Genomic DNA, 22,075 nt, shown 5'->3' on the forward strand with positions numbered 1-22,075 from the left:
ATATTAAGGATATGTGGTTTGCACATATTTTCTCCCCTTTTGTAGGTTGCCTTTTCAATTTGTTGGTGGTTTCCTTGGCTGAACAGAAGCTTTTTAGTTTGATGTAGTCCCACTTGTTTATTTTTGCTTTGTTGTCTTTGGTTTGGTGTCAAACCCAAACAATCATTGCCAATACTGATGTCAAGGAGATTGCCACCTTTGCTTTCTACTATGAAATTTATGGTTTCAGGTCTTACGCTTAGTTCTTTAATCCACTTTGAGATGATTTTTGAGTAATTATTTTAAAGTTTGGCCCTGCATAATTATCTTATCAATACTGTTTATTTTAACTTTGTTTGGAACAGAATAATGCTATAACAAAGGAGTGAAGGGGCCCCTGTAATCAATTTTTGACCTGGCCCACAGGGCAGATAAAAAATCTCAGATTCAAAAAACATCACTTACCCTTGTTTATGGAGTATAAAGGGCATTGCCTCAACACAAAGCTTCAAAGAGAATATCTTATAACCTAGATAATTAAAAGAAATTTGAAAATGCTTGTCCTACCAAAACTCAATAGTGCTGCTTCCTACACTGGGGAGGTCACTGTGTACAATTCAACAAATTATCCTAGCCCTGGAAAAATACTTTTTATAGCACATGCAGCATTGTGCACTCTTTCAGAAATAAATGCCCTGCAATGGTGTATTTGCTACCACAGAAAAGACTTCCAGAAGCCATGGCCTGAAATGATGCCCTTCAATAACGTCAGAAAAACTAAATAGAATATAAATACATATACAAGTATATGTGTATACACACACGTGTACACATACACATAAATAAAGCAAAGGATACCAAGGACTGAAAAACATTTCCAATAAATAATAAATTAATAGTGATACTCAAAATATTTCAAAATCTTTTACAAACTAGAAGCAAGAGACCTAAATGAATACTATGCAAATGTTTAAAACAACAACAACAACAAAAAACTTCATTTGATATTGATCTAGCACTTGTTCTTAGGGTGCTAACAGAAGTTCTCAACAGCAGTACTATAGACATTTTCAGTCAGATAATTCTTTGTTGTAGGGGGCTGTCTTGTACACTGTAAGTTTAGCAGCAACCCTGGCCTCTACTACTAGATGCCAGTCATACCTTCTCCCCCTGAAATTGTAACAACGAAAAATGTCTCCAGTCATTGCCAGCTGTCCTGGATAGAAAAAGTTGTCTGCTTGAGAAGCATTGCTCTAGCATTTTTAACAAGATAATGTGAGGCTTGTATATCTGATATCTGTTCCCTCAAGGTATCAACTGTAAAATTATCTAATTCTAAGTATGTCTAAAGAAAAAGATCTGTAACTGTTTTTTCTTCTTCTGTTAATTGGTGTCTTCAGACATTTCTATCTTTTTCTATCTTCTTTTCAGCTTTAGTGACATATCTAGAAAATTATGCCTTTTCTCTACATTTTCATATTTACTGTAATAAAATTATTATAGTTAAAAATCTTCATCACATCTATAGTTATAGCTCCATTCTAATTCATAATGTTGGATTGAGATATGACCTGTTTTTCCTCATAAGACATGATAAAATCTAGCCTGGCAAACTCAAATAAACTAGATTTGGTGTATCATTTTCCTCTTTGTTATTTTAATCTCTTTTAAACTTTATTAGACCCTTCCAACTATTCATTTCAGGGTTGCTTTGAATTTTTTCTGTTTCTTAGGTTGAATTCATAGTTATTCATTCAACAAGTGTTAATCCAGTACCCACTAGGTACTGAAGATACAGCATGAAAATGATAAATAATGTATGAACTAACTTCTATTGAAAAAAACTTTGGCCATATCTCATATCATTTTTTTGGACGTGGCATGTGGCTTGTGGGATCTTAGTTCCCTGACCAGGGCTTGAATCTGGGCCCTCAACAGTGAGAGCGTGCAGTCCTAACCATTGGACTGCCAGGGAATTCCCATACATCTTATATCTTAATATACTAGTGGCTCATTTTCACTCCCCTAATAGTCAATTTTCCATTTTTATTTTTAAAATAAGCATACAGATATTTCTAAATTTCTAAGAGTTTAGAATTTTTGACACCTAGAATTATTGTAGAAAATAAAAATTATACAGCTTTTCTTTAAGGAATTTTTTAATAGTGAAATTACTTCACAAAACACATTGTTTAAGAGCTATAATCAATAATTCCACATTCACTATATCATGAGGTTATTACTTTTCCATTACGATGTTGCAGAAATAGCAAAAAAAGTCCTGAATAATGACCTCTTCATATTCATTACATTCTGGAGTAAATTTTTCACATGTAGTAAGAGATAAAGGCTTTCTTATGTTAATTAAATGTAAAGGAGTCTCCATTCTTATTTATTAATTAATTTATTTAGGCTGTGAAGGGTTTTCATTTTGGCATGCTAGATTTTCACTGCGGCATGCAGGACCTTTTTTTAGTTGGGGCATGCAGACTCTTAGTTGTGGCATACGGAATTTTAGTTGTGGCATGCATGCGGGATCTAGTTCCCTGACCAGGGATTGAACCTGGGCCCCTTGCATTGGGAGCATGCAGTCCTACCCACTGGACCACCAGGGAAGTCCCTCCATTCATTTTCTTTTTTCTTTTTTTAACATTTTATTGGAGTATAATTGCTTTACAATGGTGTGTTAGTTTCTGCTTTATAACAAAGTGAATCAGTTACACATATACATATGTTCCCATATCTCTCCCCTCTTGCGTCTCCCTCCCTCCCACCCTCCCTATCCCACCCCTCTAGGTGGTCACAAAGCACCGAGCTGATCTCCCTGTGCTATGTGGCTGCTTTGCACTAGCTATCTATTTTACGTTTGGTAGTGTATATATGTCCATGCCACTCTCTCACTTTGTCATAGCTTACCCTTCCCCCTCCCCATATCCTCAAGTCCATTCTCTAGTAGGTCTGTGTCTTTATTCCTGTCTTGCCCCTAGGTACTTCATGACCTTTTTTTTTCTTAGATTCCATATATATGTGTTAGCATATGGTATTTGTTTATCTCTTTCTAACTTACTTCACTCTGTATGACAGACTCTAGGTCCATCCACCTCACTACAAATAACTCCATTTCGTTTCTTTTTATGGCTGAGTAATATTCCATTGTAAATATGTGGCAAATCTTCTATATCCATTCATCTGTTGATGGACACTTAGGTTGTTTCCATGTCCTGGCTATTGTAAATAGAGCTGCAATGAACATTTTGGTACATGACTCTTTTTGAATTCTGGTTTTCTCAGGGTATATGCCCAGTAGTGGGATTGCTGGGTCATATGGTAGTTGTATTTTTAGTTTTTTAAGGAACCTCCACACTGTTCTCCATAGTGGCTGTATCAATTTACATTCCCACCAACAGTGCAAGAGGGTTCCCTTTTCTCCACGTCCTCTCCAGCATTTATTGTTTGTAGATTTTTTGATGATGTTTGTTGGCAATCTGTATATCTTCTTTGGAGAAATGTCTATTTAGGTCTTCTGCCCTTTTTTGGATTGGGTTGTTTGTATTTTTGATGTTGAGCTGCATGAGCTGCTTGTAAATTTTGGAGACTAATCATTTGTCAGTTACTTCATTTGCAAATATTTTCTCCCATTCTGAGGTTTGTCTTTTGGTCTTGTTTATGGTTTCCTTTGCTGTGCAAAAGCTTTTAAGTTTCATTAGGTCCCATTTGTTTATTTGTGTTTTTATTTCCATTCTCTAGGAGGTGGGTCAAAAAGGATCTTGCTGTGATTTATGTCATACAGTGTTCTTCCTATGTTTTCCTCTAAGAGTTTGATGGTGTCTGGCCTTACATTTAGGTCTTTAATCCATTTTGAGTTTATTTTTGTGTATGGTGTTAGAGAGTGTTCTAATTTCATTCTTTTACATGTAGCTGTCCAGTTATCCCAGCACCACTTATTGAAGAGGCTGTCTATTCTCCACTGTATATTCTTGCCTCCTTTATCAAAGATAAGGTGACCATATGTGCGTGGGTTTATCTCTGGGCTTTCATTCCTGTTCCATTGATCTATATTTCTTTTTGTGTGCCAATACCATACTGTCTTGATTACTGTAGCTGTAGAGTATAGTCTGAAGTCAGGGATCCTGATTCCCCCAGCTCCGTTTTTCGTTCTCAAGATTGCTTTGGCTATTCGGGGTCTTTTGTGTCTCCATACAAATTGTGAAATTTTTTGTTCTAGTTCTGTGAAAAATGCCAGTGGTAGTTTGACAGGGATTGCATTGAATCTGCAGTTTGCTTTGGGTAATAGAGTCATTTTCACAATGTTGATTCTTCCCATCCAAGAATGTGGTATATCTCTCCATCTATTTGTATCACCTTTAATTTCTTTCATCAGTGTCTTATAATTTTCTGCATACAGGTCTTTTGTCTCCTTAGGTACATTTATTCCTAGATATTTTATTCTTTTTGTTGCAATGGTAAATGGGAGTGTTTTCTTAATTTCACTTTCAGATTTTTCATCATTAGTGTATAGGAATGCAAGAGATTTCTGTGCATTAATTTTGTATCCTGCTAATTTACCAAATTCATTGATTAGCTCTAGTAGTTTTCTGGTAGCATCTTTAGGATTCTCTATGCATACTATCATGTCATCTGCAAACAGTGACAGCTTTACTTCTTCTTTTCCGATTTGGATTCCTTTTATTTCTTTTTCTTCTCTGATTGCTGTGGCTAAAATCTCCAAAACTATATTCAATAATAGTGGTGAGAGTGGGCAACTTTGTCTTGTTCCTGATCTTAGTGGAAATGTTTTCAGTTTTTCACCATTGAGGACAATGTTGGCTGTGGGTTTGTCATATATGCCCTTTATTATGTTGAGGAAAGTTCCCTCTATGCCTACTTTCTGCAGGGTTTTTATCTTAAATGGGTGTTGAATTTTGTCGAAAGCTTTCTCTGTATCGATTGAGATGATGATATGATTTTTCTCCTTCAATTTGTTAATATGGTGTATCACATTGATTGATTTGCATATATTGCAGAATCCTTGCATTCCTGGGATAAACCCCACTTGATCATGGTGTATGATCCTTCTAATGTGCTGTTGGATTCGGTTTGCTAGTATTTTGTTGAGGATTTCTGCATCTATGTTCATCAGTGATATTGGCCTGTAGTTTTCTTTCTTTGTAACATCTTTGTCTGGTTTTGGTATCAGGGTGATGGTGGCCTCGTAGAATGAGTTTGGGAGTGTTCCTCCCTCTGCTATATTTTGGAAGAGTTTGAGAAGGATAGGTGTTAGCTCTTCTCTAAATGTTTGATAGAATTCACCTGCGAACCCATCTGGTCCTGGGCTTTTGTTTGTTGGAAGATTTTTAATCACAGTTTCAGTTTCAGTGCTTGTGATTGGTCTGTTCATATTTTCTATTTCTCCCTGGTTCAGTCTCGGCAGGTTGTGCATTTCTAAGAATTTATCCATTTCTTCCAGGTTGTCCATTTTATTGGCATAGAGTTGCTTGTAGTAATCTCTCATGATCCTTAGTATTTCTGCAGTGTCAGTTGTTACTTCTCCTTTTTCATTTCTAATTCTATTGATTTGAGTCTTCTCCCTTTTTTTCTTGATGAGTCTGGCTAATGGTTTATCAATTTTGTTTATCTTCTCAAAGAACCAGCTTTTAGTTTTATTGATCTTTGCTATTGTTTTCTTCATTTCTTTTTCATTTATTTCTGATCTGACCTTTATGATTTCTTTCCTTCTGCTAACTTTGGGGGTTTTTTTTTGTTCTTCTTTCTCTAATTGCTTTAGGTGTAAGGTTAGGTTGTTTATTTGAGATGTTTCTCGTTTCTTAAGGTAGGATTGTATTGCTATAAACTTCCCTCCTAGAACTGCTTTTTCTGCATCCCATAGGTTTTGGGTCGTCGTGTTTTCATGGTCATTTGTTTCTAGGTATTTTTTGATTTCCTGTGATTTCTGCAGTGATCTCTTGGTTATTAAGTAGTGCATTGTTTAGCCTCCATGTGTTTGTATTTTTTTTACAGATCTTTTCCTGTAATTGATATCTAGTCTCATAGCGTTCTGGATGGAAAAGATACTTGATACAATTTCAATTTTCTTAAATTTACCAAGGCTTGATTTGTTACCCAAGATATGATCTATCCTGGAGAATGTTCCATGAGCACTTGAGAAGAACGTGTATTCTGTCGTTTTTGGATGGAATGTCCTATAAATATCAATTAAATCCATCTTGTTTAATGTATCATTTTAAGCTTGTGTTTCCTTATTTATTTTCATTTTGGATGATCTGTCCATTGGTGAAAGTGGGGTGTTAAAGTCCCCTACTATGATTGTGTTGCTGTCAATTTCCCCTTTTATGGCTGTTAGTATTTGCCTTATGCATTGAGGTGCTCCTATATTGGGTGCATAAATATCTACAATTGTTATATCTTCTTCTTGGATTGATCCCTTGATCATTATGTAGTGTCCTTCTTTGTCTCTTGTAATAGTTTTTGTTTTAAAGTCTATTTTGTCTGATATGAAAATTGCTACTCCTACTTTCTGTTTCTCCATTTGCATGGAATATCTTTTTCCATCCCCTCACTTTCAGTCTGTATGTGTCCCTAGGTCTGACGTGGGTCTCTTGTGAACAGCATATATACGGGTCTTGTTTTTGTATCCATTCAGCCAGTCTATGTCTTTTGGTTGGAGCATTTAATCCATTTACATTTAAGGTAATTATCGATATGTACATTCCTATTACCATTTTCTTAATTGTTTTGGGTTTATTATTGTAGGTCTTTTCCTTCTCTTGTGTTTCTTGCCTAGAAAAGTTCCTTTAGCATTTGTTGTTAAGCTGGTTGGGTGGTGCTGAATTCTCTTAGCTTTTGCTTGTCTGTAAAGTTTTTAATTTCTCTGTCAAATCTGAATGAGATCCTTGCTGGTAGAGTAATCTTGGTTGTAGGTTTTTCTCCTTCATCACGTTAAATATGTCCTGCCACTCCCTTCTGGCTTGCAGAGTTTCTGCTGAAAGATCAGCTGTTAACCTTATGGGGATTCCCTTATGTGTTATTTGTTGTTTTCCCTTGCTGCTTTTAATATTTGTCCTTTGTATTTAATTTTTGATAGTTTGATTAATATCTGTCTTGGCATGTTTCTCCTTGGACTTATCCTGTATGGGACTCTCTGTGCTTCCTGGACTTGATTAACTATTTCCTTTCCCATATTAGGCAAGTTTTCAACTATAATCTCTTCAAATATTTTCTCAGTCCCTTTCTTTTTCTCTTCTTGTTCTGGGACCCCTATAATTCGAATGTTGGTGTATTTAGTGTCGTCCCAGAGGTCTCTGAAATTGTCTTCAATTCTTTTCATTCTTTTTTCCTTATTCTGCTCCTTGGCAGTTATTTCCACCATTTTGTCTTCCAGCTCACTTATTTGTTCTTCTGCTTCAGTTATTCTATTGTTGATTCCTTCTACTGTATTTTTAAGTTCATTTAGTGTGTTGTTCATCTCTGTTTGTTTGTTCTTTAGTTCTTCTAGGTCTTTGTTAAACATTTCTTGTATTTTCTTGATCCAGCCTCTGTTCTATTTCCGAGATTATGGATCATCTTTACTATCATTAATATGAATCCTTTTTCAGGTAGGTGGCCTATAAATAAATTTCTTCATTTATTTGGTCTTGTAGGTTTTTACCTCGCTCCTTCATCTGTAACATATCTTTTTGTCATCTTATTTTTTTTTTTTTAGATGGGTGGGATTGTGTTCCTGTCTTGCTGGCTGTTTGGCTTGAGGCTTCCAGCACTGGAGCTTGTAGGCTGTTGGATAAAGCCAAGTTTTGGTGCCAAGATGAGGACCTCTGGGAGACCTCACCCTGATGAATATTCCCTGGGGTCTGAAGTTCTCTGTTAGTCCAGTGGTTCAGACAAGAAGCTCCCACCACAGGAGCTCAGGCCCGACACCTGGTCCATGAACCAAGATCCCACAAGTCATGCGGGGCGGCAAAAAGAAAAAAAAGGAGCAGAACAATAACAAGAGTAAAAAATAAAATAAGATTAGAAATCTGATGTTAGAAAAAATAAAATTATACGTGAAACAACAAATGAGAGGTAAAAGAGAACTACAGTAGCAAAAAAGAGAGGGAAAAAAAGCCAAAAAAGGCCTTGGCTGTGGGGGGCGGAGCTTAGGCAGGGGCGGAGTTTAGCTGGCGAGTGGGGTCTAGGCTTAGGTCCCACGTAGCTGGAAAAGGCTCTGTGGGGGTGAGGGGTGGGGATTAGGCTCAGCGCAGCTGGAGGTGCCCTGGAGTGCCTCTGGCCTCAGAGAGCAGAGGACCAGGCCCGGGACCCTAGCAGGATCCCTGAGCCCAAGTCAGTGGGGGAAATGCTAGGCACATTCTTCCCGATCCTCTCATCCTGGAGAGTCCCTCCCCGTTCACCTCTCCTCTTCTTCTCCCTGCTCCCTCCTACACCTCTAGGACCCGCGTGGCCAGAGGGTTCCCCAGAAGGTGGGGGGACCCGGCCCAGGACCCAAGCAGGCTTCCTGGGGCCCGATAGGGCAGGGGAAACACTAGCCGTGTTCCCACCTGATCCTCTGAACCCCTGAGGGTCCCTCCAGGAATGGGAATGCTTCCCCTCCCCCAGCCAACCCTCAGGGGCACTGGTCCAAACTGGTCTCCACTTCTCCTTCCCACTCACTCCCCACCACATCCTACCGGGTCGATTGGGGGTTCCTGCCATCCCGCTGGGTGTCAAAGTCCTCCACCAGCATGTGGTAGGTGCCCTAGTTGTGGGAAGACGTGAACTCCACGTCCTCCCTCTCCACCATCTTGACTCCACCCCTGAATCAATGGTAATTTAAATACTTCATATATTATATCTTCTTTGACAGAGAAAGAGTTTAAAAAGCAGGAACATCACCAATCAAAACAGTAAAATGCTGCATCCAATTCCAACAAAATCAGAAACATGTCTGTGAATCCTTGCCCATTGTATTTCCAAATTAGCCTGCAGATCCTTCCTAACGCACCAAGTAAAGAACACAAAGTCGCTGGCATAAATATTTGATAGGGCACAGCAAAAAAATCAACTTTACAAGAACTTCAAATTATATATGGTAACAATCATGTCAGAACAAATGATAAAAACAGGAACAATACTGAAGAGTCTAGGTGGAACCAACCCATGTGTTTGTTAAAACTAAGGAGGTAGGGCCTATGTCCAAAACCTAACAGTTGCTATCTCTGGGTGGTAAGGGAAAAGGTCTTTTCTTCATTATTCTTTTCTGTATGTTTCATATGCTCTATATTGAGCATATGCCACTTTTTTAATCAGAAAAAAAAATCTCTTAAAATTTGAGTGGACATCTTTTCATCACGAAGAGATGGGTAGCGGTAGGATGACCTTTGGGCAAATGTGTCCAGATGGAAAAGCCTGGCATAATTGTCATATCTGTTTACCGAGAAATGGTCAGGCCTCTGCTCCTCCCATACGGGGTTGCATGTGATGTGAGAGACCTCCAGCATCTTCTTTCCAGAACTCATCCCGTTGTCCTTGTCCAGTTTGAACTTTTTTTTCTTTACCATTACAGACTTCTTGGGCTTGGGACTGAGGAAGAGCAGAGTGTAGCTCCAGGAGGGCTTCTGGACGTAGAATTTCTAGGTGGAAGAGTCGGGGTTCTCGGCCACGTAGCACAGCCATGCCATCTGAATAAGCGAGGCTGCCACCAGGATCTGCTGGTTGAAATCCTTCTGCCTTTGCTTCTGCTGGACCTTCAGTGCAGAACCAGAGCCTAGAATTCCCACTGGGAGCACAAAGGAGGAGATGGCGAAGACAGAAAAGCAGGAGGCGATAGTCTTCTAGACCCACGTCTGGGGCACCTTGTTGCCATAGCCAATGGTGGTGACCATGACCACCCCCCCCCCACCACAGGGCATCGCGTAGCTGCCAAACTCGACTCGGCTGGATTTCTCTTTCATGGTGTCCTTCTTGGCCAGGTACACAAAGTGGGAGGAGAAGATGAGGTCCACGAAGCTGATATACAGGAGTTCCTGGCGGTGGATGGACCATGGAGCCCAGCAGCCCTGGCAGTCAATGTGCAGCATCCTCAGGATCTGGAGGAAGCAGATGTCCCTGATGGCCAAGGTGGCAAACACCTGCCCTTTAGAGCCCACTTAGAGGACAACCATGGAGGCCTTGGCGGCAATGAGGTCAATGATGGAAATGGGTTTCCAGGCAAAGTGCAGCTGGCCCCAGATGTCCCGTACTCGCTGCAGCACCCTGCTGACCAGAGGTGGAGCACTTACTCCATCCCAAAGAACACAACCAGGACAATCTCCATCCAGAAGAGGGTCCCCGTGGCTTGGCAACATACAGCTCGACGGTGGACAGCACTCTGAAGATGTCAGACCAGGACAATGAGGAAGACAAAACACTTCCAGTTGGAGGTGCTGGAGGAAGTTGTAGATGCAGCCCTGGATGTGAGTGTGCATGAGCAGAGGGTGGCGTCCACTGTACACAGAGATGCAACACAAGGGTCGAGGCTCTGGGGCAGCCTTGGGCCAAGGTCAGCAGCAGGGGGCATGGTGGGGTGGGGTGATGAACGTGTAGAGTGCACTGCCAGTGGGGCCACCCTCAGCTAGTTCCACTGAGAATGGGCCCTTCTTGGCCAGCCCCACGCTGTCCTCCCAGGCATCTGGCAGGTGGCCCCTGCCCCAGCACTTCCTCTTGGGCAGGGGCGGGGAGGAGGCTGCAGCCAGGGCCAGGCAGGGTCCACAAGGGCGGGCTGGCATCAGGAGCTGCAGAGTAGTGTGGCCGGCCGCTGCTGTCAGCTGAGCTGTGGGGCTGCTGCCCGCCCAGCCAGGGTGTGAGGGACAGAGCCAGGAAGTCTCAGATGACTTTTTAACTAACAAACTACTGGTCTAAAATGTATTATTTCAGATTAAGTGGGTATCTACCTTATATACTGTTAAGGACAAGTGTTTAAAGAGCTTTTTTAACTCTTTGGACCCAGGAATCCTACATCTTAGAATTAATTAATTGTAGTGAATGCCCAGATCCAGTTTTAGAGCACTCATTCCCCAACTGCCCAGTGTGTTGGCAGACAATAGCTCACAGCTGAGTCTCCCTCCAGGCACTGGCCTTGGCAAAAGGGAGTGCCTCTTCCCAGGAGCAGTTGCATCCAATGGCTGGTCAATGTGGGGTATAAAGGCCTGTCAACCTTACCTTACTTTGGGCAACTCTCAAAGGTTTCTCCTTCAGTCTGCTACAGGCTGGACACTGGCAGTACTACCCAGTGAACTTTTTGCATATTAATCTCCATCCCTGAGTCTATTTCTCAGGGAATCCAACCAAATATTTAAAAATCCATGCAAATAAAAGATGTGTAACAGGCTGAAAATTTTATTAACAAGAAATTGCAAAGCAATCTTAAAGAACTATGAGATATATATATATACCTGAATCTATATCAAAATAAAAAAGATATGGTTGTGCTAGATGAAAGAACTATGAGAATAAACATATAAATTCAACATTCAGAACAATGATATTAAAACAATGTTGTTTCTGGAATGTAAAAAGTTTTTTACCAAAAATAAGAAATGTATCATCTCTTTCAAATTTCAGAGGAGAGAATTTTTCATTGAATGACATTTCAATCTGACTTCTGATCAAAAGAGAAAACTCACCAATGACCTATCAAGGGTCCCATTTCTTCTTTATGGACAGGCTATGTCTTCCATGAGGCTAAAATATAGCTCATCCTCCTTGACCCCTAATCTCTCCACTGACACTTCTTCCACCTCAATGTAGACATAAATTGCTTTTCTTAATTGCTTTCACATTTGCATCTTTAGACCCAATTTACATCTAAGCATCCCACTGGACCATCTTCCATAGCAGAGGCTACTTTATGGGAATTGCTTATGGACTTGTTCTAGCTCTCTTATTAGGTGAAACATTTCTTAATAGTTTATTCACTTTATTTCCTCTAAGTTCTGAAATGAGTCTTGCATAAATTAAACATCAACACCTTCTGGATAAGAGTCAATGAATGAAGTATGAATTACTGAATAAAGGAGAAACTTCTCAAAAAGGGAGTAAGTCACTGAATAGTAGTTAAAAATAGGGTTTTTAAAAAAAAATTTTCAGAAGTGACAATACTTACCCAAGTTTAAATGACAAGGAGAAGCTTGGAAAGAATTAGATTTAATGTACAGGTAAAAGAATACCAGGCATTGGGAAGGAAGGCACCTACATTTCTGAGAAGGGAGAGAAATAAGTTACTTTTCTCCCTATGTCTCAGACCTTCTCTTCCTCTTTAGGCCTTGGTCCTTGGAGGACACTTCCCAATAAAAATATCAAAGGTGGTGCTGCTGCAGGGCCAGCTGGGTTGTCAAGGCTTCTCTCTGCTGATGAGCTCTCACTCACCTGGGCAAGGTTCTCCTGGCATGGCCTTGGTAACCATCCAAGGCTGCCTCTGTTGCTCCAATAAACAGATCACATCTAGCTTAGACATAGAAAAATCCTACTTGCAAGAAAAGAAAAGAAATATGATCAAGCTGTAGGTGTGGCAGAATTCAAGTTCAGTTTTCATCATTGAAGAAGAAAGACGATTACAAGAATAACAAGACGAAAGTGTAAAGGACTTCTGAAGAATGGTATGCAACAGATACCTTTTTCACAACCATACAGTACAGATTATTCCCTCAGTAGCAGAGGCCAGAAATTCAGACAACTCAAAAAATCCACAAAGACAAAGGCATAAATTCCAGATGGTGAATACTGAATGATTTGCAAATAAATGTCCTTACCAATCAAGACCAGGCTGCCATAGTTCTCCAGCATCACATCTCTATATAGATCCTTCTGAGTGGCACCCAGGCAATCCCACTCCTTCTGAGTGAAGTCCACTGCCACATCCTTGAATGCCACCAACCTCTGAAAAAAGTCACCACATACATCACTGGCGAAGTTATAAAGACAAGTTTTCAAGAAATAAAGAGAGATGGAGAAGTCATCATAGAAAGGAGTAGGCACAGGCTGACACTAGAGGCACATGTCTGATAGGATAGGAGCTGGCACCCTCCCTCCTTCTCATTTTAGACACAAGTCTCCTTCAGACAGAAGGGCTGGAAGTGAGCAAATATTGTAAAATGGAGTTTCCCAAATAAATTAAGTAGCAAAAAGCACATAGCTTTGAAGACTAAGAAAACAAACTTGTGGCCTTCATCCATCTTATGTGTATCTTATATTTACATCTTTGAAAGTACAATTTGCACATGATTCAAAAATTTCTTACTCAGTTTCATCATTATGTCACAATATGTGATCACAAGCATTTTTCTTTGTCAAGACAAATATCCAGTAAACATTTTTATTGCCTGCTATATACAAGACAAATGGTATTTCTTATAGTTAAACCTAACTTAACAATTCTTATACTTTATATTTTACACATTCACATTTGCCCAGACTTCTTAAGGTCTTCACAGATATAAAGCTATTATCTAGTTATCCCATTACATCTCATTAAAAAACTAGTGGAACAAATCAAAGGTGAGAGGGGCCCTCCAGGAGGAGCGGGAGAGGAGCAGAGGGTGTTTTCCCTGCCCACTCAGACACTGGGAGCCTGCTGAACTCCCAGGCCAGTCCCCTGATCTCCAAGGCCTCCCTTCCCCGCAGCTGCATTGGTCCTGGGGGCATAGGAAGGAGGCCGAGGGGAGAACACAAGAGGCAGCTGGGCGGGGCCCTCTGGGAGGAGCAGTAGAGGAGCAGAGGTCATTTGCCCTGGCAACTCAGGCCCAGGAAACATGCTGGGCTCCCAGGTGAGGTCCCCCACCCTCTGAGACCAGGGGTGGGGGGCATGCCTGGGCCCCTTCTGTTCCATTGAGCCTAAGCCCCACCTTCCATGGCCTTTTCCAGCCCTGTGGGTCTTAAACATAGGCCCCGCCCACTGCCCAAACCTCACCCTTGCTTAGGCCCCACCCTCCACAGCCAAGGCCTTCCCCCCCTTTTTTTCTTTTCCCTACTCCTTTTTTTTTACTATTCTGGTACTGTTGTACATTCCAGTTGTTGATTCATCTATATTTTTATTTTTATATTCTTTCTAACATATCTGTTTACTAGTCTAATTTTATTTTTTACTTTGTTATTGCTCCCTTTTTTTTTTTGCCACCCCATGGGGCTTGCTAGATTTTGGTTCATGAGCCGGGGGCCAGGCCAAAGCTCCTGTGGTGGGAGCTCCAAGTCCAAACCACTGGACTAACAGAGAACCTCAGACCCTAGGGAATATTCATCAGAGTGAGGGCTCATGGAGGTCCTCATCTCAGCACCAAGAGCCAGCTCTACCTAACAGCCTACAAACTCCAGTGTTGGAAGCCTCAGGCCAAACAACAAGTAAAACAGGAACACAATCCTACTCATAGAAAGAAAAAAAAATGAGATGACAAAAAAATAAGTCACAGATGAAGGAGGAAGGTAAAAACCTACAAGACCAAATAAATGAGGAGGAAATAGGCAATCTACCTAAAAAAGAATTTAGAGTAATGATGGTAAAGATGATCCAGAATCTCAGAAACAGAATGGAGGCATGGATTGAGAAAATACAAGAAATGTTTAATGAAGATCTAGAAGAACTAAAGAAGAAACAAACAGAGATGAACAACATAATAACTGAAATGAAAAATACACTAGAAGAAATCAATAACAGAATAACTGAGGCAGAAGAATGAATAAGTGAGCTGGAAGACAAAATGGTGGAAATAACTGCCAAGGAGCAGAATAAGGAAAAAAGAATGAAAAGAATTGAAGACAATTTCAGAGACCTCTGGGATGACACTAAATGCACCAACATTCGAATTATAGGGGTCCCAGAACAAGAAGAGAAAAAGAAAGGGTCTGAGAAAATATTCAAAGAGATTATAGTCAAAAACTTTCCTAACATGGGAAAGGAAATAGTCACCCAAGTCCAGGAAGCACAGAGAGGCCCATACAGGTTAAGCCCTAGGAAAAACACACTGAGACACATATTAATCAAAGTAACAAAAATTAAATTCAAAGAAAAAATATTAAAAGCAGGAAGGGAAAAACAAAAAATAACGTACAAAGGAATCCCCATGAGGTTATCAGCTGATTTTTCAGCAGAAACTCTGCAGGTCAGAAGGGAGTGGCAGGATATACTTAAAGTGATTAAAGAGAAAAACCTACAACCAAGAATACTCTACCCAGCAAGGATCTCATTCAGATTCGGTGGAGAAACCAAAAGCTTTCCAGACATCCAAAGCTAAGAGAATTCAGCACCACCAAACCAACTTTACAACATATGCTAAAGAAACTTCTCTAGGTGGGAAACACAAGAGAAGAAAAAGACCAACAAAAACAAACACAAAACAACTAAGAAAATGATAATAGGAACATACATATCGATAATAACCTTGAATATAAATGGATTAAATGCCCCAACCAAAAGACACAGACTGGCTGAATGGATACAAAAACAAGACCCATATGTATGCTGTCTATAAGAGACCCACTTCAGATCTAGGGACACCTACAGACTGAAAGTGAAGGGGGGCAAAAGTATTCTGTGCAAATGGAAATCAAAAGAAAGCTGGAGTAGCAATACTTGTATCAGATAAAATAAACTTTGAAATAAAAACTGTTATAAGAGATAAAGAGGGACACTACATAATTATCAAGGGATCAATCAAAGAAAAAGACATAACAATTATAAATATTTATGCAGCCAACATAGGAGCACCTCAATACATAAGGCAAATGTTAACAACCACGAAAGAAGAAATTGACAGTAACACAATAATAGTGGGGGACTTTAACACCCCAGTTACACTAATGGACAGATCATCCAAACAGAAAATTAAAAAGGAAACACGAGCTTTAAATGACACAATAGATCAGATAGATTTAGTTGATATTTATAAAACATTCCACCCAAAAGTGGCAGAATACACTTTCTTCTCAAGTGCACACGGAATATTCTCCAGGATAGATCACACCCTGGGTCAGAAATCAAGCCTTGGAAAATTTAAGAAAAGTGAAATCGTATCAAGCACCTTTTCTGATTAGAAATCAATTACAGGGAAAAAACTATACAAAACATGAACACTTGGAGACTAAACAGTGTGCTACTAAATAGCTAAGAGATCACTGAAGAAATACATAGAAACAAATGAACAAAAACACGACGACTCAAAACCTATGGGATGCAGCAAAAGCAGTTCTAAGAGGGAAGTACAGAGCAATTCAATCTCACCTCAAGAAAAAAGAAAAATGTCTAATAAACAATCTAACCTTACACCAGAGCAAGTAGAGAAAGAAGAACAAAGAAAACCCAAAGTCAGTAGAAGGAAAGAAATCATGAAGATCAGAGCAGAAATAAATGAAATACAGACGAAGAAAACAATAGCAAAGATCAATAAAACTAAAATCTGGTTCTTTGAGAAGATAAACAAAATTGATAAACCATTAGCCAGACTCATTAAGAAAAAAAGGGAAAGGATGCAAGTCAATAAAATTAGAAATGAAAAAGGAGAAATCACAACTGACACCGCAGAAATAGAAAGGATTACAAGAGACTACTACAAACAACTATATGTCAATATAATGGACAACCACGAAGAAATGGACAAATTCTTGGAAAGGTACAATTTCCAAGACTGAACCAGGAAGAAGTAGAAACAGACTTATCACACGGAATGAAATTGAAACCGTAATTAAAAACCTTCCAAAAAACAAAAGCCCAGGACCAGATGGCTTCACAGGCAAATTCTATCAAACATTTAGATAAGAGCTAACACCCATCCTTCTCAAACTCTTCCAAAAAATTGTGGAGGAAGGCACACTCCCAAACTCATTCTATGAGGCCACCATCACCCTGATACCAAAACCAGAAAAAGATATCACAAAAAAAGAAAATTATAGACAAATATCACTGATGAACATAGATGCAAAAATCCTGAAGAAAATACTAGCAAACAGAATCCAACAACACATTAGAAGGATCATACACCATGATCAAGTGGGATTATCCCAGGGATGCAAGGATTCTTCAATATATGCAAACCAATCAATGTGATACACCACATTAACAAAGTAAGGAATAAACACCATATGATCACCTCAATAGATGCTGAAAAAGCTTTTGACAAAATTCAACACCCATTTATGATAAAAACTCTCAAGAAAGTGGGCATAGAGGGAACCTACCTCAACATAATAAGGGCCATATATGACAAACCTACAGCAAGCATCATACTCAATGGTGAAAAACTGGAAGCATTTCCACTAAGATCAGGAACAAGACAAGGATGTCCACTCTCGCCACTCTCATTCAACATAGTTTTGGAAGTCCTAGCCATGGCAATCAGAGAAGAAAAAGAAATAAAAGGAATCCAAATTGGAAAAGAAGAAGTAAAACTGTCACTGTTTGCAGATGACATGATACTATACACAGATAATGCTAAAGATGCCACCAGAAAACTACTAGAACTAATCAATGAATTTGGTAAAGTTGCAGGATACAAAATTAATGCACAGAAATCTCTGGCATTCTTATACACCAACAAAGAAAAATCAGAAAGAGAAATTAAGGAAACAATCCCATCTACCATCACTACAAAAAGAATAAAATACCCAGGAATAAACCTGCCTAAGGAAGCGAAAGACTTGTACTCAGAAAACTATAAAACCCTGATGAAATAAATCAAAGATGACATAAACAGATGGAGAAATATACCATGTTCTTGGACTGGAAGAATCAATATTATGAAAATGACAATACTACCCAAAGCAATCTACAGATTCAATGCAATCCCTATCAAATTACCAATGGCATTCTTCACAGAATTAGAACAAAAAATTTACAATTCACATGGAAACACAAAAGAGCCCAAATAGCCAAAGAAATCTTGAGAAAGAAAAATGGAGTTGGAGGAATCAGGCTCCCCAACTTCAAACTATACCATAAAGCTACACTAACCAAGACAGTGTGGTACTGGCACAAAAACAGAAATATAGATCTATGGTACAGGATAGAATGCTCAGAGATAAACCCACGTATATATGGTCACCTAATTTACAACAAAGGAGGTAAGAACATACAATGGAGAAAAGACCGCCTCTCCAATAAGTTGTGCAGGGAAACTGGATACCTACATGTAAAAGAATGAAATTAGAATACTACCTCACACCATACACAAAAATAAACTCCAAATGGATTAAAGACCTAAATGTAAGACCTGACACTATAAAACTCTTAGAGGAAAACATAGGAAAAACCCTTTGACATAAACCACAGCAAGATCTTTTTTGACCCACCTCCTAGAATAATGGAAATAAAAACAAAAATAAACAAATGGGACTTAATTAAACCTAAAAGCTTTTGCACAGCAAAGGAAACCATAAACAAGACAAAAAGACAACCCTCAGAATGGGAGAAAATATTTGCAAATGAAACAACAGACAAAGGATTAATCTCCAAAATATACAAACAGCTCATGGAGCTCAATATCAAAAAAACAAGCAATCCAATCCAAAAATGGGCTGAAGACCTAAATAGACATTTCATTAAGGAAGACATACCGATGGCCAAGAGGCACATGAAAAGATGCTCAACGTCACTAATTATTAGAGAAATGCAAATCAAAAGTACAATGTGGTATCATCTCACACCAGTCAGAATGGCCATTATCAAAAAATCTAGAAACAATAAACGCTGGAAAGGGTGTGGTGAAAAGGGAACCCTCCTGCACTGTTGGTGGGAATGTAAATTGATACAACCACTATGGAAAACAGTATGGAGTTTCCTTAAAAAACTAAAAATAGAACTACCATATTTCCCAGCAATCCCACTACTGGGCATGTTCCCTGAGAAAACCATAATTCAAAAAGAGACATGTACCACAATGTTCATTGCAGCACTATTTACAACAGCCAGGACATGGAACCAACTTAAATGTCCATCAACAGATGAATGGATAAAGAAGATGTGGCACATATATACAATGGAATATTACTCAGCCATAAAAAGAAACGAAATTGAGATTTTTGTAGTGAGGTGGATGGACTTAGAGTCTGTCATACAGAGTGAAGTAAATGAGAAAGAAAAACAAATACCGTATGCTAACACATATATATGGAATCTAAAAAATAAAAAAATGGTACTGATGAACCTAGTTGCAGGGCAGGAATAAAGATGTAGACATAGAGAATAGATTTGAGGACATGGGGTGGGAGGGGGAAGCTGGGGTGAAGTGAGAGTAGCATCGACATGTATACACTACCAAATACTGAATGTAAAATAGTTAGCTGGTGGGAGGCAGCCTCATAGCACAGGGAGATCAGCTCGGTGTTTTGTGGTGACCTAGAGAGGTGGGATAGGGAGGATGGGAGGGAGGCTTAAGAGGGAGGGGATATGGGGACATATGTATGCACATGGCTGATTCACTTTGGTGTACAACAGAAACTAACACAGTACTGTGAGGCCATTATACTCCAATAAATCTGTTAGAAAAAACAAAACCAAACAAACAGAAAAACTGAATTACCAGTTCTTAACCTTTATATTTTAGACATTTAGATTTGCCCAGACTTCTCAAGGTCTTCACAGATGGAAAGCTATTACCTAGTTATCCCATTACATCTTATTAAAAAAAACTAGTGGAAAAAATCAAAGCTTTCTTACACACAGACCCATGTGGTGATTCACCACAGCCTTATTAAGCCATAGTTTTGTGAAAGGAGGCTTTAATATTTCCCATGAGGGAATATGCTCTATCTGCATTCCTGACTGAAAACTGGACAAATGAGAGATATCTAATAATCTGTCAACTGGTCACTCAAGGACAGACTGGGAGGAAGAGGACTTAGGGAAGGCAATCATGACAATGGCAGATCTGGGAGTACATTCCTGGAAGACACTCCAGTACCTATTTTCAGGACAAATAATAAAACATAGGAACTGAAAAAATTCAGGAAGTGACAATTCGAACTCACATGAGCCATAGCTTTCAGAATTTCAAGACTGATCTGTCTTTTGGGTGATTGTCCTGAGATGGCAGAGCTGGATAGAAAAAAAGAATTCAGTAGAGACCAGGCTTTCCTCAGAGAAGTCAAAGTGAGTATTACAATTACCTGTTCTCCTCATCCCTCCTTCCTTCCACATACATATTAACTGAGGGAGTTCTAAGAAACCACATACACAGCTCCATCCTAAACTCGAAGAACTTGGCTATAGCAGGAATGACAATCTTACTCAGGTGCTTTAGCAAAATGTCTTCATTCTAACCTCCCAAAGGAAGTTTCTTGAACATCCAAGTTCCTAGACCTTTAACTCTGTTTAAAATCCCTCAGTGATTATTTTTATATATTGCCTATAAATTACGGTTGTTTTCACTAACAGGTTGGTCAGAACATCCAAGTACCTCATTACAATATGTGGAAATGCCTTCTTTTGCCTTATTTTTTCTTAACTGTGTTATTTTGGAGATCATTTTACATTGATGCATTAAATGCTACTTTATTCTTATTTTAGTTATTGAATTTTCCATCTTGAAAATGACCCATAATTTATTTAACTAGCTGCCTAATAATCAATATTTAGATTATTTCCAAGCAACTGCTATTTATTTTACATTGTATGATCCACAAATGAATCTGTATGATAACATCCATAAGTGGAAATGAAGGGTGTGTGTAATACAAATTTTGACACAAGAACTGCCAAACTGCCAACTATAAAGGCCCTATTATCATTTATTAGTGCTGAGAGTTCAGTGAATTATACCAACTTCTAGTCTACACCCACATTGAGGAAAGTCTTATGGGTTCATCTGGCAGAAGGAAAACAATCCTGGTTGGAAGCATGAGAATGAAGAAAAACATAAAGAGTAAATGATATGAGGGTAAATTTCATTGAGTATTCATCAGGAAAAAATATTCATGTTTAAATATGTGTAGAAATAACATTCATTACAAATAAATACTGGAAAGGATAGGGGAAGAGTAGGAAGCTGGCAAATGGAGTTTAAGACGTTCCAAAGTTCCAATATTGGGAAATAGTAAAAATAATAATTTGTATTAAGTCATAATACATCAAGGATGCATGTTGTAATCTTTAATGTAAACATTAAAATAAACATAAATAAATGTATAACTGACAGAGGAACTGGAAAGATAAAAAATTCAATTAATCCAAAATAAGGCAAAAGAGAAGATAAAGCAGATATACTAAATGGAAAACAAATAATAGTAGGATAGACATAAACACAACTATATAAGTAATTGTATTTAATGTAAACTAGGTAATATAAACTAAGAAAAGACTAAAATTGTCAGAGCATATTTAAAAACAAAACCCAACTACATGCTATTTATAAGAGACACCCTTCAAATATAAGGATAGAGAAAGATTGAAAGTAAAGGATAAAAAAAGACACAGCATGTATATACTAACCAAAAGACAGTAGGTGGAACTAGGGTAATACCAGAAAAAAATAGACTTTATGTCTATTAATTATTCTTGCCATAAACAGGGATATTTCATTTTTACTATAATGTCAACTCAACAGGCAAGATCACAAAATCCTAAATCTATATGTATTCAATAACATAAAATCAAAATACATAAGACAAAAATTCACAAAAGTAAAAGAAAACTGACAAAATGCAAAGATAGTGAGAGCTTTAACATACCTCTCTCTACAGCTAACATAAGAAATAGAAAAAAAATCAGTAAAGATTAAAGACTATCTTGACTGACATAAATAACAAAGTTGATCTGACATATGTAGAATCAAATGACATAATTCACATTCTTTTCAAGTGCATTTGAAATACTTACTAAAATTGGCCATATCCTGGGCTATAAAAAAAGCTTTACAATATTCAACAAGGAAATCATTCAGAGTATATTCACTGACAATATGGAACTAATCTAAAGGTCTAAAAACCACCAGAAAATCCCCAACTGCCTGGAAGTTAAACAGTATACTTTAAAATTATCCAAGCATCAAAGAAGAAATCAAAATGCAAATTAGAATATATTATGAATTGAAAAATAGTGATGTATGACATATCAAAACTTGTGTGATGTGCTCAAAGTAGTGCATAC

The 22,075-nt window shown here is 38.6% G+C and overlaps 1 pseudogene; it reads right to left on the reverse strand.

Annotated features, from left to right (window-relative positions):
- Positions 1-9,046: 9,046 nt before the first annotated feature.
- LOC132366935 (potassium voltage-gated channel subfamily KQT member 1-like) lies at positions 9,047-11,259 on the reverse strand (annotated as a pseudogene).
- Positions 11,260-22,075: the final 10,816 nt, after the last annotated feature.

The sequence above is a fragment of the Balaenoptera ricei genome, chromosome 6, assembly GCF_028023285.1.
Source record: "Balaenoptera ricei isolate mBalRic1 chromosome 6, mBalRic1.hap2, whole genome shotgun sequence".
Classification (NCBI taxonomy): Eukaryota; Metazoa; Chordata; class Mammalia; order Artiodactyla; family Balaenopteridae; genus Balaenoptera; species Balaenoptera ricei.